At 38.2% G+C, this 15,855-nt stretch overlaps 1 protein-coding gene across 1 annotated transcript in view; it reads right to left on the bottom strand.

Annotated features, from left to right (window-relative positions):
- The window catches only part of brinp1 (bone morphogenetic protein/retinoic acid inducible neural-specific 1), a 278,377-nt gene extending 267,887 nt beyond the window's left edge, over positions 1–10,490 (bottom strand). Inside the window, exon 1 of the mRNA XM_074690229.1 lies at positions 10,288–10,490. The gene's annotated coding sequence lies outside the window, so the exon portion shown is untranslated. The remainder of the gene's footprint in view (positions 1–10,287) is intronic.
- Positions 10,491–15,855: the final 5,365 nt, after the last annotated feature.

Raw genomic sequence — 15,855 nt, 5'->3', positions numbered from 1 at the left:
GCTGTTTCTGGCCTAATCTGTATTTTTTCATGCTTTTTACGGGAAATTTGAGGGTATTGTGTTATATTGAGGCTGATACATGTAGTAGGAAATTACTAAAATGTATCAAGAGTTGCTGTCAGGGGATATTAAATGCTCTGCAAATGTACAAGTTTTGAAAAGGGATTCAGAAAATTTCATAGGTACATTAAAATGCTCCTGCCTAGGGAGCCAATCACAAGGCTTTCTGTCTGTGTTGTTTCTGCCATAGTTACGTATGAGTAGGCTCCTGTGTCACAAAAAGGCTATGTCCATGTAACCCAGGTCACTTATTTCATTGTAAAGATGAATGTGCATAGTGGGGTTGAGTTGTGGTAGAGTTGTGGTAGATTGCCAGTTATTTGATTCTCATTCATTCTCTCTTGAGTTTTACATTAGATCTTGTGTTATTTGTAGATCTCTTGCGACAAGGGTGTTAACCAATTACATTCCTGGATTTGGCATGAATCAGGAAGTGTGTGCATAAGACAGTGCATCTCATAGCTAGACCAAAAAGTCAGAGTTCCTGAGAAGCTGAAGCTTCTAGATGACATGTGGAGTAATTGAACCTATACTCAGAAACTAAGTGTGCCAACTGAGCTTATAGGATGATATGAGGAGTAACTGAACTTATATGTAGCTGAGTAGTGCCAGATAAATGAGACAATGTATTAAATATAGATTTCAATTGGACTTGGCCATGTTTTGAGTTACTTTTCTGGTGTGGAGCGATAATGAAGACAAACAGTCTTTTTGTATATCAATGACCCTGCCAGATAAGCTTTTCTTTTGAAAGAGACTAGTTTCTAGCCTTTTGGACTAATGTATCTCTGGAGGAGAAAACAAAACTTTAAAAAAAATTACTATGGACTTTGATTCCACAATCATAATTACAGATCACTTGAGAGAAATGAGTTGAGAAGACCAATACTAATTTTGAGATTTTTTTTTTGTTAATTACTGGATTTGGAAAAGTGAAGTGAACTCACTGGAAAGAAATTGTCTGATAGATTTTTTTATGTGTTTTGTTCTTTTCATTTTATTTTTCCTTATAATACAATACAATACAAACAATATTTTTGAAAACCTCATTTACGTTGTTGTGCCTTATTAAGTATTAAGTATGGCCACCTCCTTCATTTTCCTCTTTTTGAGTTTAGAGCTTCTGATTTCATCAGCCTTCTCTTCTTATGGTATCCTTATGTTTATGATAAGAGTAAACCTTCAAGGTTATTATATGTTACATATATCTATGTTGCTGGCTACAGTGTAGATTTTGTGCAGATGTATAAACCAGGTTGAAGTGGGACAAACAGAAATAGTGTTTGAAGTTAAAACTTGACCATCTTTCAGGACTTAAAAACATTAGGCAGTATCAATTTATAAAATAAAATTCACAAAGTCCATTTAAGTAAGTTTCCTGAGCATGACCCCACAGGTGTGTCATCATAAAAATGATGGTCTTATTGTTTTTTTAAGATAACAAAAAGGCCATATCAGCATTACTTTTAGTTCACTTCATCCCCAGGTTAAATGTTTCACACACCAGCTTTAAAACATCCCAACTAGACTTGTTTTCTTACATTTTCAACCTGCTTATTGAAAACTGATGCTATCGTTATCTGTTGGACACCCAACCTGACTTCATTTGACCTTTAGAGGGATGACTGACACTTTGATATGCCAGCGACAATTAGACAAACTGACATTGATTCGCAAAAAAAGCCAAAAATGCCAATATGTCTCAAGGAAATTGATAAGGCGAGTGTGAGCAAACATTTGGGGGTTGGATTAAAAAAAGTTTATTTATTAGGGTAAAACATGAGAAGATTTCTCCTTAAGTCAGATGCTGGAAGGCCAGATATAAAAAAGAGAGTCTGGCAAGGAGTCAATTTCAACATATCTTCAGGGTTGATCTCTCTGTAGCTCAATATCAACCATTACTATCGCTGGTCTGCCACGCAAAGGAAATTTAAAACATGATTCATTGCAGAATCTCCCCGTATTGCATAGCTTACAGGAAAATGTAGTTTGATGATAGTGGGTTGTAAAATACTCACTGGTATGTATAGAGGATCTGACTGTATTTTATTAAACAGAGGGAGAAGACATACTCACACCCACTGAAATCTTATGGGATTCACTTTTAAATACAATAAAGACAATACAGTCTGAACACAAAGTACAAAGAGCAAGTCAAGTCTCCCTCCATTTATTTCAATGGAAGGATATCCCACACTGACAAAAAAAAAACCTTGGCTTTGCACAAAAAATTGTTCAAAGGTTCAATATCTGGTGAGACTAAAAGCTCCTGTTAAGATTTTTTAACTGGTCATGAAACAAAATGACTTTAAAGAGGGGGTATGGTGTTTTCTTTTTAGGCTTTAAAGTGTCCCTCTGGTGCCCCTGTAGCTCTACATGATTTATAGCTCAAAAAATCCCACACTGGTATTTTAGAGAACATTTATTTCAGCCTGTGTTTAAAACACTTAGTTTTTTTATTCTGTGTTTTTAAGGGTTCCTGTTCCCCAATCCCCCTTCCTTCTGATTGGCCAGCTCTCTAGAGGCCTGTCAGGAGCAGAGCTTTGGGCAGACTTTGATGATGGAGGCTCACCCCTTTTAATATGTCATGAACTAGTAAAGAAAACCTTATGCAATGACCTTATCAAGTTTGCAGTTAGCCTTAAAATAAACTATTTTGTCTAAACAAAGTCTAAACAATTGTTTTGTGGATTTACTGACATCTCCATGGTTGATGTTACCAAGAATACATGGAACAAAATGTGGTGTTGTTTGACAAAGAGTGCAACAGGAAGCCTCAAACCACTGCAGCATCCACTCTGCCTGGAGATCCAATTAAGAGCAGTGGTTTGTTCAGCAAACACCCCAACAAACCACCACGGTTAGACTGGGAATGGAGTCACTGTATAATTCAGGAGGTTTGTATCTATATTCAGCTACTATCTCATTAGTCATTAGCATAGTCTCCAGCAGCTCCTCTCTTCTGTTTGACAGTATGGAATATTTGTTTAAAGATCATTCCCTGTGCGAGCATCACATTTACATTCGACTGGCTCCAGAGATGTTTAACATACACAGAACAAGAGGCATCCCAGAATGCTAATAGAAAGGCCAAGCTTCATTGGAAGACTTGTCAAAATGTGCATAACACTTACATGTATTGACACGTTTTAGTAAACATTATTTAAAGAACAAAAAGCAGCCAGGAAAATAAAGTAGTGTCTGTGTTAGAGGAATAAAATAAGCTGTTGAATTTTGTGGCCCAAGTTGGAAACAGCTAGGGATTCAGCTGTTGATTTTCAAAGCGTTCAGCTGAATAACAGCTCCGTTTCTTGGCATTTTTCATTCTGTTTTTCAGTCACAGCACTCTACTATCAAGTTCTTGGAGGCAGCTGGTTTTAGAGCCACAGAGAGATTTCCTCTGACTGGATATTTTTTCTTTTTCTAAGACTGTCCTGAAGGATTTGTCATTTCTTAACATGACGTTCTGTGACAGCACATTTCTCGGCCAGTCCATTTTGGGCGGAGAAGATGTCGGGCGGCACTCTCTAATGCTTGGGAATTCTAGACAAAGTACAAGCTGAGTTGGAGCTATGATTTCTTGAAGAAACAGACTGGAGATGCTGCTTTTCTGGCATGGACTTGTCAGTTGAATGTAGCTCATATTGGGTCTAATACGACAATTTGTACTAAAAATAAGGCATAAACGCTTCCTTAGATTTCAGTTTTTGCTCTGAATTTGGCTTTGTTTTAGCTAAACTAATAATCATCTTTGAAAGGTTAGGGTTAGATAATATGGAGTAAAATTAAATGAAAACCTGAATTATTTGCCCTAAGTTCTCTGTTTTGTGTTTTGTAGATGACTGTGAGGTGTCTATTTGGGATGCAGCGATTATCAATAGATTAGATAGATATTTTAATAAATGAATACTCTATAAGTGATAATTATTATCTAAAATTATTTTGGAGTTTTTTATTACTTTAATAAAATGGAGAAGGACAGTGGATAGAGCAGGAAAAGTGTGAGTTTGAAAATGACATGCGGGAAAGAGGCCACAGGCTGGATTCAGATCCAGTCCACCCACGCAAAGGCGAACCACATGGAGTTTGACCTAGGCCTTTGACAAGGCCATCTGTGCTCTGTATCAGTTATTCCTGCAAATAATTGAGTAATCGATGAAGAAATGCAAAAAAAACAAAAAAAAAAACAATACATATGTTATTGCTGCCGTTCTTTTGACAATGCAAATGTCCCAGTCGTAGTAATATAAAGGCTGTTTTTCTTTGGCTCAAACAAAAAATGTACACTCTAGTAGACTAGATTATAGGTACTGACTGAATTCTGTCAAAGGCACTGGGCACCGATTCACTATCACATTCAAAAGGTACCATGTATAGGTTCTTATTATATATTGAAGAATAGATTTGTTAAATTAAAACAAAATTCACATTTCATTATTAAACTAACTGATATGTTTTACCACATAAACACACAAAGTACTGAAAATTGGTGCCATTGAGTACCAATACCGATACCGGCATCGATACCGTATCGCACATGTGTCAAAGTCGTGCCATAGAGGGCCAAGAGGCTGCAGGTTTTCGTTCCAAACCCAAAACTCCACCAGCTGATTTCTCTGATTAGTCCCTGCTCTCTGCTTGAAGGCGAGGTAATCAGTGAAATCACCTGGTGGAGTTCTGGTTGGAATAAAACCTGCAGCCTCTCGGCCCTCCATGGCACGACTTTGACATTGTTTCAGATGTGAGGGTACCCATGCCTAATTCCAAGAAACCAGTTTGTCGTGAAACTGTCTTAATTTTGGGCAAGGTGAGTTGGAACCATGATTTTTTAAAGAAACAGACTGGAAATGCTGCCTTTTCTGGCATGTAGCAGCAGATTTTTTAACAACCTACAAATGATTTACAGGGCTACACATTCACCCAACTGTTGGTGTGATCTAGAGCAACAGAAAAAGCGGATGAAGATAGATCTTTGGGTTCAGGCTACCCAGGTGAAGCCTGTGCTTAAAGACCTGGGCACCTGCCAGAACCCTACGATGAGGCCTGACTTATGCCCTCATCTTTTATTACCTCTTGATGAGCAGGCCTGTGGTGCCATTAATCAAATGTGACATGGCAGACACATCCTCTTAAGCCTGGGTCGGTCTCAGCTCCATCTTCTTCGCCTCCGAGGCACGAACACCCACTCTGCGTTTTACCTTTGAAATCACTCTGCAGAAATGCAAAGTAATTTCTGCATTAAATTACTTCACAAGTTAGTCCATTAATATTACAGGCTACCAAGGCCAAGCATGGTAATCAATGCCCTGGCACATCAGCGAGCAATAACTCTTGCTATATACCTCACAAATGCTGTACGATACTCAAATGTGGGATTTTAGACTGCACTATTTATATTCATTTTAAGAGAGGACACTTTTTGTTCAGAAAAATTCTACTCAAGAGTGTCCAGTGAAGAGCCACCTGAGAGAAAAACACTTTGAGGCACTGAAAATCATCAAGGCAATCTGGTGAATGTGTTGCCTTACCTGAACCCCAAATGAAAGGTCAACCTGTCCAAGATGCACATTCCTGCAGTGAAGCATGGCTGCAATATATCCTATTCCAACACCCCCTCTTTATATATAACAGTCATCCTCATTGATCTTAAAATTGGCATTCATGTCCCAAAGCTGCTTTTTTCAAGCATTTTCATCATATCGCGTCCACATCAGGCACCGCACTCTGATCCAAAATGGCCTTTCTGCAGTTAGTTCATCCGCCGCCTCAGCCTCTTGTCAATACATCTTGCTGACCTCCATACAGTGGCATCTCATCCCCATCTCATTAAAGACCACCATTCTTCTCTTTTATAATCCTGCACTGGTGAGTGTATTGAAATTTATTTGTCGAGAGGCTTTTTAGCGCTCACATCCTCCGACTCTGAACTTGAAAAGAAGCATAAAAGGTGTTTATCATTCATTCTCGGGGCAAAAAAAAATCTTGAAATATCCCTTTCAAGACTCCCACTGTATCTAACTTTAAGAGCCTCAAGCTCTACACATACAAATGACAAAAGAGATTCTGGGAAAGTATGACAGGGGAACTGTTTTAACAGGTGTTGGCTGTCTGGGTGATTTCATAAAACCAGTCTTGCTGTGGCAAACAGAGTGAGACATGTTGTGGGACTGTTCTCCTCAGCTTGATTTCTCTAGTGTCTCAACAAGCTTTTTAGGACCAGCGCTCTTCAAAGACATGCTGACTCGGGCTGAAAGCAGTCCACGAGGGGAGGAGGACATTGTCAGGATGAATAGCCATGCAGCAGTCACTCAGACATCGACTAGTCCCGACCTACGTGTCAACCCTGACTTCTCTCATTTAGACAGCCCAGCAGGATGCTAATCTGTTTGAATCCCTCCCTTACAGAGTGCTGTGGTTAATATAAAAGAAAGTAGATTTACACAGCCTGCAAGCCTATTCAGGGTGAGACTGGTAGATGAATGCACAAAGTATACCCGGTACAATGTGCACAAGTGAAACAAAGGGACTGATTGAATTCATTCGCTATTCTTATCCAAAGATCTTCGATGTTTATGCCTTTAGGAGCTTTTTGAAAACACACTGAAATGATCAGACCAGGGTTAGGTCATGACTTTCGAAGCTTTGAATATTTATAACTTTACAAATATTATCTTAATTAAGTGGGCTGGGGATCTTGCAAAACTCTCCCTTCGCCTGGTCAAAATCCTCACTTTGAAATGACACTATCAGCCCCAATAAAGGTCATTTTTAAATGCTACTTCTTAGCTTCCCGACCAGGACCAGATTGATTCAGGGGTTTGTCTAAGTCTCTATGACAACAGCACTGCAGCTGAAGAAGGTTAGAAATGAGATGTGCGTTTTTTCTGCTGCTGAAAACAACTTCTGTGATTAATTTTGTAGTGATGGTGGATACAGGAGCCTTACTGACAGAAAAAGGACAGAAAAGCAGAAGAGGGCTGAACAAGGGAGTTATAGAGCACAGGCTACACCCACATGCAGCAGTTATTCTGCTGTGGTCAGTTCAGACTTATGAGTCTATCAATCAAATGAAGAGTAAGGTTTAGGCCTGTTACGATAATCAATAAATCAATTAACCGAACGATAAATAAAAACGTCCTCGCTAAGTTTGCCAGCCTCAAAAAACTGACACGTGCATGCATGTTTGTTTTCCTCCTCTCTTTCGATCAAACAGGCTGAATTAGAAGATGGCTCACTACGTCCATCTTTCCTAACATCAGGGTGCATAGGTTCTATAGCGGATTCAGCTGATTTATAGCGGAGTGAGCATCTGTCAAAAATGTGATCTTTGGCATCTTTTGCTACGGGGCTGCTCTTGCGTACACACGGAGAGAGCTGAAGCGAGCGTCCTGAGGGGTAGGGAGGAAACACACGCTAATGTGAGTGATGGCACGAAAGATACGGTTCTTAAGCCGCCTGCCACAGTCCCAGTGTGGGAATATTTTGTTTTTTATCAGAATGAACAAAGTGTGAGCTCATGAACACCAACGAGCTGATATGTCGCATTTGTTTGAAAATAGTGGCGACGAAGAAGAAGAGGGAGGTGCAGCAGAGCCTTGTTCTTTGACAATCCGCTCTTACTGAGGCTTTTGGTCGGCAAAGTAAATAGAAATCAGAGCGCCAAATGGTGGGCACTCAAAGACAGCTACATTGCCAAAGAAATGCAGCCCTTCAATATGGTTGAAAGCCAGAAATGTTAAAAATGTTTGACAGACAGTACGGATTGACAGGGAAAAAGTACATGTTGCAAACAATTCAGGAACTGTTTAAACTCCCTTTTATTTAGGCTATAGTTTTTGTTTTTTTTGTTTGTTTTGTTTTTTTGGAGTTTCGTTTTTTCTTTAGAGACAGGGTCTATGTTTTATTGTTTTTGATTAGTATTAATTATTTTCATTGACATGTATTTTTTTCTAAAAGAGAGTCCATTTCATTTTCATTGTATTTTTTCTCTTTCTTGTTTGTTAAATTTATTATATTTTTTGTTTAATTTCTTTTATTTAAAAGATCCTAACCTTTTAATTACAGTTAAATACTCTTAAGAAATTAAAGTTTCTTGCTTTTGATATGGTGTACTCACTTTATTATCCCATTTATCATAATTACATCAATGAAAAAATGGAAAAAAAAAATCAAAATAATATTGACAATAATATCGTTTATCGGCAATAATATTTTGGAAAATTATCGTCTAGCAAAATTTGTTATCGTGACAGGCCTAGGTTACATTAGCTCTGCTTGGTGAGGTTGGAGTTGGTAGATGAGCACTGGTAGGACATAACCAGGATTACAAGTTACAGACACATTACGTAACAACTAGGATTCACTAACATTACACATTAAGAACATGTCTTAGAGCATGCTAGCCAACAGATACATCGGTGCACCAGGCTGGGTACTAAACTATGGAACAAACTTGCAACGTTTGCTTGTTGTCTCATTTCAAACCACAGCTCTACGTAACTGTACTGGTAAATACCTTACCTTGGTACGTACCTGAATCTGTTTGCTAATCACATTACATCACAAGAAGAAGAATCATGACTGCATCATGCAGCTATGAAAGAAGAAAACATTAGCCACCAATCACTGAAAAGATGCCTGTGATTATCGAATGGCTTGATATGCATTTCAGCAACTGTAACCAAGATGCGAGTGTGCTAACTCTTAAATTACCTTCGGAAAAACAACATCAAAATTTGATGGGGGTGGATGGTATGGAAGGTCAATCAAAGGGAATATCTGACATGATCAAATCACTGAAAAATCCCAAACAGGTGTAAGTTTAAAGGAACGGGCATTTCAAACACAAAAAACATTCGAAAGAAATCAGCTTTCAGATGCCTGTCTGGGTGTTACATCACATTCCAATTAGGGGTAATAAAAAATATGTTTCAAGGATGAGATAATAGTTGCATAAACTATTTGATTTTTATTTTTTTGAATAATTAATCAAGTCAAAAAATCAGGACTCATCCCTAGTTGCTTTGTTTTTACTTGTAAGTTACTCTAAACATAATGCATGGGCATCTTTCTTGTTGTCAGTGAGGACAATTAATAAGTGTTGTTGATTCTGATTAATAACTGTAACATTTTAGCCTGGTAAATACTGAAACAGGTTAAACCCTGCATCCCTGGTGTCAATTACTGGAAATAAATGGACTACACGGGGGCGAAAAACTGTCCAACACACAGCAGAGGAACAGTGTCTCCATAAAGCTGACTTTGAAGTTGTTGCTTGATGTAATGTTCAGTGAAGTTATTAGGATGTTGGTGCCTAGACTGCCTCATATATTCTCCCTGGAGGTTTTTCTGTAGAGGTATCAAAAGAAGCAAACTGAACATATAGTCTCTGCACTGTGTGGAGATAAAAACAGAGAGAGTTTGACCTTGAAAGTTTGGATACAGACAGAAGGAACTATTGAATACTATTGACCGTTCTCAAATTGCTGTAGGTCAAGAATAATATTCTACTTTGCCTATATTCCAGCTCTGTGAGAGATGTCAAGCCAAGGTGAAGATGCAGCTAACAATGACCCATACAGAGTGCATTCACAAGAGCTGAGTCAAAAGATGGAGGCTAACATGGTTAAGTTCACACTCAATCTCTCTGATAACCAAAGAAGAAACTCAAGGACAAAAAAACTGACAGCTCAGAAACAAGTTGGACTTTCAACAAAAGTAACAGGAATATATAATGCAAACTATGACCATTGAAGACATGAATTTACTACATAGAATTTAAAGTTAAAGTGAGTTACTTTAAGGTTAAAAAGTTATATATATATATATATATATATATATATATATATATATATATATATATATATATATATATATATATATATATATATATATATATATATATGGTAATATTTTATCAAACAGGTAGTTGGAAAATGAGTTTTACATGATTGTTGTCTTTTGGTCATTTCCTACAGTGAAAAAGATTTGTTTTGAGTCACATGTATTTTAAGGGATGTGTCCTCTCTACACTCTAGCACCTTCCCACGTTAAACTACTGTAAGCGGTGGCAAGTGTGACTAAAAGTGCTCAAGTTTCACTAAATTTTATTTATGAGAACCACCACTAGAATGCTTCATGTATTTTATCTTTTTGGATAGATTATTGTACAGAGGAATAACATCTGTGCAACAGCATTTAGCGACAGAACAAACCAAAATGTCCTACCTGTTTGTGTCTTCAGGTTGAAAAACTCCTCATCTCCAGTTGCTCTTGCTGCACTCGAGTCCTCCTCCTCCTCGTTGTCCAGCCATGGTAAGGGGCTCTCAAACTAGTGCCTGTTAGTGCAAAAGTACGCAATTTGAGAGACAGCCAAAATAAGCCAACCAAGTTTGTGTGATGTATGAGATAGAAGCTAGAAAGCTAACGACACAAGGTGAGACGGGCACGTTACGATGTGTTCAAGGCCGGTCGGCAAAACGACAATCAGACGAATGTTAGTGCGTCATCAATTAAAACACCACGTATTTAGTTACAAATGTATCGTGGTCTGTGTTTTTTCTCCCCGCGTAACAGATAAGAAGTGAGAGTAATACAGTCTGTATCGATCTTGAATGTAAAGACCTGGTCGTGAAGTTGATATCACCAAAAGTTAACATGTCTTATCCTTACTTCTAATGCTCTTATCTTGCTGCTGCTTTAAAAAAAATACAATACGTGAAAAAGGCAGAGATGTACGGAAGCGTATTGCATTCACCCAAAGAAAAAGAAACAACTTGGGTTTTTCAGAATAATTTATTCTTCGGTTTGTTTTTTGTGGTAATCAATTTTGTTTTTCTGATTAATATTTTTTTATTGGTTGTTGTTTTTTTTGTTAAAATTATTTCTGTTTTTATGAGTATTTTTTTCTGTTTTCAGATAATTTTTTTTCCTGTTTTTCAGAGTAATTTTTTCCTGAAGTATCGAGATACTTAGAAATCCATAGAAGATAAAAAATAGAAGATAGAAAAAAAATCCACAGAAGGCATATGCCGAACAGGATCTCTGATCCGTTCGGGACACAAGGGCCACCACACATCCACGGGAGTCGTCTGCAGGTTGGAGGTTCTCACAGGATTTCGAAGTAGCTTGATACTTCAGGGAAAAAAATTACTCCTAATAACAGAAGGAAAAAATTACCACGAAAAACAGCAGGTTGAGGTTCTCGCGGGATTTCTAAGTATCTCGATACTTCAGGAAAAAATTACTCTGAAAAACAGGAAAAAAAGTAATCTGAAAACAGAAATAAAAATTACTCATAAAAACGGAAATAATTATAACAAAAAACAAACCAATAAAAAAATAATAATCAGAAAAACAAAATTAATTACCACAGAAAATTGCTCATAGAAACAGAAATAATTATAACAAAAACAAACCAATATGAGAATAATAACAAAAAACAAACCAATAAAAAAAATATTAATCAGAAAAACAAAATCAATTACCATAAAAAAACAAACTGAGTAAATTACCCTGAAAAACCTGAGTTGTATTTTTTTTTCTTCAAGTGAATGGAATAGGGTTCCGTAGAGATGCATTCTTAGGACTGTAGGTTTTTTAAGTCTTTACAGACAGCTTAATCGTTTTTGTTGCCATGAGACAAAATGTGGGTTTAACAGTAAATATATATATATATAATAATTAAATCAGTTAATCTATTGAACACTGTTTTACAGAGCCCCTTGTTTGTACAAGATATTGCCTTGTGCACACAAGATAATTTTTTGGTATTTTCAGCAATAGTTTTTGCACATCTGTTTCTCAGGCAAAGCAAAATCTGTGCACATCAACCAACTTCTTGAATAAATAGTTCATTGCAACATTTCAGTCACAGACCTTTTTCACAGCAAATGCTTGCTTTGCTTCTTCTTGCAATACTGCATCCAATCTCTTCTATTCTTCAAAATCTATGAACTCTATAACAGATATACCATAAAATACAGTTACAGAGTACTGAGGTAGTGTATTTTTTATGTCAGTTACAACAGTTCATGATATCCGACTATTTCTCAAGTGTCACACACACTCATATACTCTAAGTCTCAGCTTTGTTTAGTCTGTCCTCAGAACCGTGTCCTTCACCGTCCTGACCTCACGCCTTATCTGATGTGTTTGTTCTCCTGGCTGTGGCTGTCAGCCAGTTTTTAAAGCGTTAGCTTTTCCTATTGTTGTTCCGATCCTCGCTCCATCTAAAGCTTCGTTTATGTTTGGACATAACAGAGGGCAACTTTAAAAGCAGTCCAAGAGCACTGTGCTCGAGCTGAATAGTTGTGAATGTGCGACATGATGGATGCTCGGAGTCAGTGTTGTGGAAAACGTGATTCCACTTCACACCTAATGGACTGGCAAGCCATCCTCTTGACTGCTGGAGTTCCTAAATAAAGGCTCTGACATTTCACCAAGCTGCCAACACTACTGACATCAAATTAAAGCTCTACTATCTATCACCATGGGCATGGCAAGACAACCACTTTTAACACGTTATATAACAAAGTAGAACATGTGCTTATTAGCTTTGTGATGTGTTTAAGTTAGGAGCAGACAGAGAAAAACTGAATTTGCTCAATAGCAGCAAAACAATATGACAGCAAATACATTATGGCACACAGATACTGTGATAGAGTCAGACACAAGCAGAAAAACAGCAAGACAAAACAGCATGCTGCCTTTAACCTTTCCAAAAGCTCTCCAACTTGGGGTATTTAGGCATCACAAACACAGAAGAGAGCAGTGGGTAAACAGGAAGGCTGCCCTGGGCTGACCTCCCTCGAAATGGGATGACTTTGATATTCCCTGGGCACACGACACAAGGTACTCAGATTAAAAGCCTTTTATTCGCCGTGACCTTTTCCCTCGCCCGTCTTTCCTCAGAGAAATCTTCCCTTCCCTCCACTGCCATCTCCGTGACAAGCTATCCCCACAAAAACAAAAGGCCAAGTGGTGGGGTGACACAAAGTCAATATGGGCGACCGGTTCACGTTTGAACACATCACACGGTAACCTCTGTGTTATTGTTGTTTCCATGCCAAACTTATAGGTGAAAAATGTTCCCTGAGATGAAACCTGCTGATTTATCGCTATTGTTTAGTGTCTGATGCATTGCTAACAAAATGCAAATCAGCTGTATTCATTAATGTCAAGTGTTGGAGTACATTTACATTTATCTCTCCTCTTAAACTTTAAATAAACAACAGTCTCTTGTTTATCAGTTTATCATTTACATTTCACAAGAGGTGCTCGATCATCCAGTGGTCTGTTGGTTGACAAGACTCGCTGTGACACATACCTGATTGGGTTCTACTCACCTTCTTGGTCCCAAACTTTGGTCATTATCACCTCCATCATGTGGACGTGACCTCTCACCTTCAGTGTCTCGTGTCTGGACCAGGGGGTTGGGATGTTGTCCATAATCCTGTGTTTTGAAGAAAATAAGATGATCCTTGATCCTGATCGTTCATATTTTGGAATATTCATTATTTTCAGTTTGCTATTTCTTTTTTTATTTTCATTTTCCTTTTTATTTTCCTTTTTATTTTTATCAGCATTTACAGTATGACAGCACTCTAAGGAGCCACTGAACCACAATCTTCTCCAGTAGCAAAAAAAAAAAAAATACAAGATCCAGTCCTGCAATCACTGCATTAACCACAGAGCAGGGGAATGCATCTCAAAAGGTGCTTTTCAACCAAAAGAACTAAGTTCTACATTTAGTTCTGGGGGAATAAGTTTAGCATACCCTGCCTGGGAGGATAATACTTTCCTGATGTCCGGGAACTATGGGAGGCAGGATCTGCAAGCTGAATGTTTCTTACCGACAGCTATATCACAAACATGGTTTCCACAATCAAACAAGCCGTTATTTCTGTCTCTATATGTCACTGGCCTGATTTACGCTCATGGGAATATTTTACAAGGAACAAAGAATTCCTGGTCCTGAAGTAGCCTGTTGTCCATCATAAAATTAATACTTTGTATCGATTAGTTCTTGTCTTCAGTCGATTGATGGGTAATAAGCAGGATACCACCTGCTTAAAATCCTGACTGGGTGAGTATCCCAATATTAAGTGGGAGGTGTTTGTGTCACAGAGAAAGGATTCCAGTTTGCATAACCACCCATTTAAGATACATGATCTAGAACTTATTTGGTCTCCTCCTTTAGTCCAAACCAAGCAGCAACATCTGGTCTTGAGAAATTAATACAATTCTGGAGTATTCAAAACAGCAGTCTCTTCAGCTCCCCACTTAAGGTGGGCTACAAAAGCCCTGAATGAATTAGGGGCACAACTGACTGGGCCTAAAGGACCGCTTTAACTCAATCACTTTGCTTCTTAATTATCCAATTGAAGGCATGGTTTTATCAACATTTACAGTGTGGCAATCGCTGTCGTTGGGCCTCAAAACTCAGCCTCGGAAAGCAGTGGGTGATAACACTAAGTCTAGATCCATATTTTACATTTGTGGTCCTAACACACAAGTAAAATAATTCTTTCAAACAGTAACGTAAGGTCAAGAATAAAAACTTTAATCCTTGGAAACTCGTTTTTATGTGCTGAGCATATGGTGAAGAGCCAAGGAGAGACTCGATATTAGTGTACAAAAGCAAAAAACACAGCAACACAAACACACACACACACACACACACACACACACACACATTTTTGCCCTCTTCCTGTACAGATACAACATGGTAATTAATCATCCTAATTTGATTTGAACACCCATTAACATGTATGTTTTTCCCCTAAAATCATTATCACTGTGCTTTGGGCAAAAAGCTTTGTCTGTCATTGTCCAATTGGTCTGTGCCACCCGCTAGTAACTTTATCTCTCAGTCCAGCTTTCCATCTACCATGGCCAATTCCTCTTTCGCTCCACCCACAAAAAAACTGTCCTCTTTGCACAAGGCCCCCTCATTCATTCTAATTAAGCCAACTGAAACTAAATAGCAGAAGCTTTGTTTACAAGGGGCTAGCTGTGCTCAGCAGTCTGGGCACGGAGGCACTCGTCTTTACAGCCAGTCAGGGATTTATCTGGAGCTACACTTACTGTTTAAACTAATTTACATTTGTGTTTTCCTTTCCATGCATTACCATATCTTCCACTGTGTGACTAGGAAGCCTTCAGAAAGGATCTCATCAATAAAAATCTTTGCTATTACTACCCAGAGCTGTTTCAGCACCACAAATAGTCGACACTCAGTTTTGGGAGACTGAGAAGTGATGCAATAACATCACCAGCATGGAAAAGGGGAGATGCTAGGTAAGGCCAGTTGTGATTTTTGGTCCTAATAAATACAAAAAAATATGGATATGAAAGAAATTAAAGACTGCCTGGTAAGTTCAAAGACAACATCAAACCTTGAGGATTTCACAGTTCATAACAAATCAAACACAAACCATCAAGGCTTCTTATAATTAATCTGCTTTCTATATTGATTGAGAATTGAAAGTTATTACAAGTGAAAACAATTTCATCATATGTCATCATTGGCAGTCCAAATACAACCAAACGTCTTCACATAGGCTGTGACATTTTGTTCCAACTTACATCAAAACACATTAATGGCCCTTTTCCACTAGCACGACTTGACCCTACTCGATTTGCAGCATGTTTCCACTGGCCTGGTACCTCCTGTAACAAGCTAGTTTAAGTACTGACTCGGCTCTGGTTCCGAGCGAGCTGAGTTGATACTAAAAGATGACACCACCAGCTGCTGGCTACTGGTTGGTCAGACAATGTCGAGATGACGAGAGC

This window comes from Halichoeres trimaculatus, unplaced genomic scaffold (assembly GCF_033239565.1).
Source record: "Halichoeres trimaculatus isolate MK-OKI-2021-1 unplaced genomic scaffold, fHalTri1.1 fHalTri1_scaffold_16, whole genome shotgun sequence".
NCBI classification, from domain to species: domain Eukaryota; kingdom Metazoa; phylum Chordata; class Actinopteri; order Labriformes; family Labridae; genus Halichoeres; species Halichoeres trimaculatus.
This window is presented reverse-complemented; position numbering and strand designations above follow the sequence as displayed.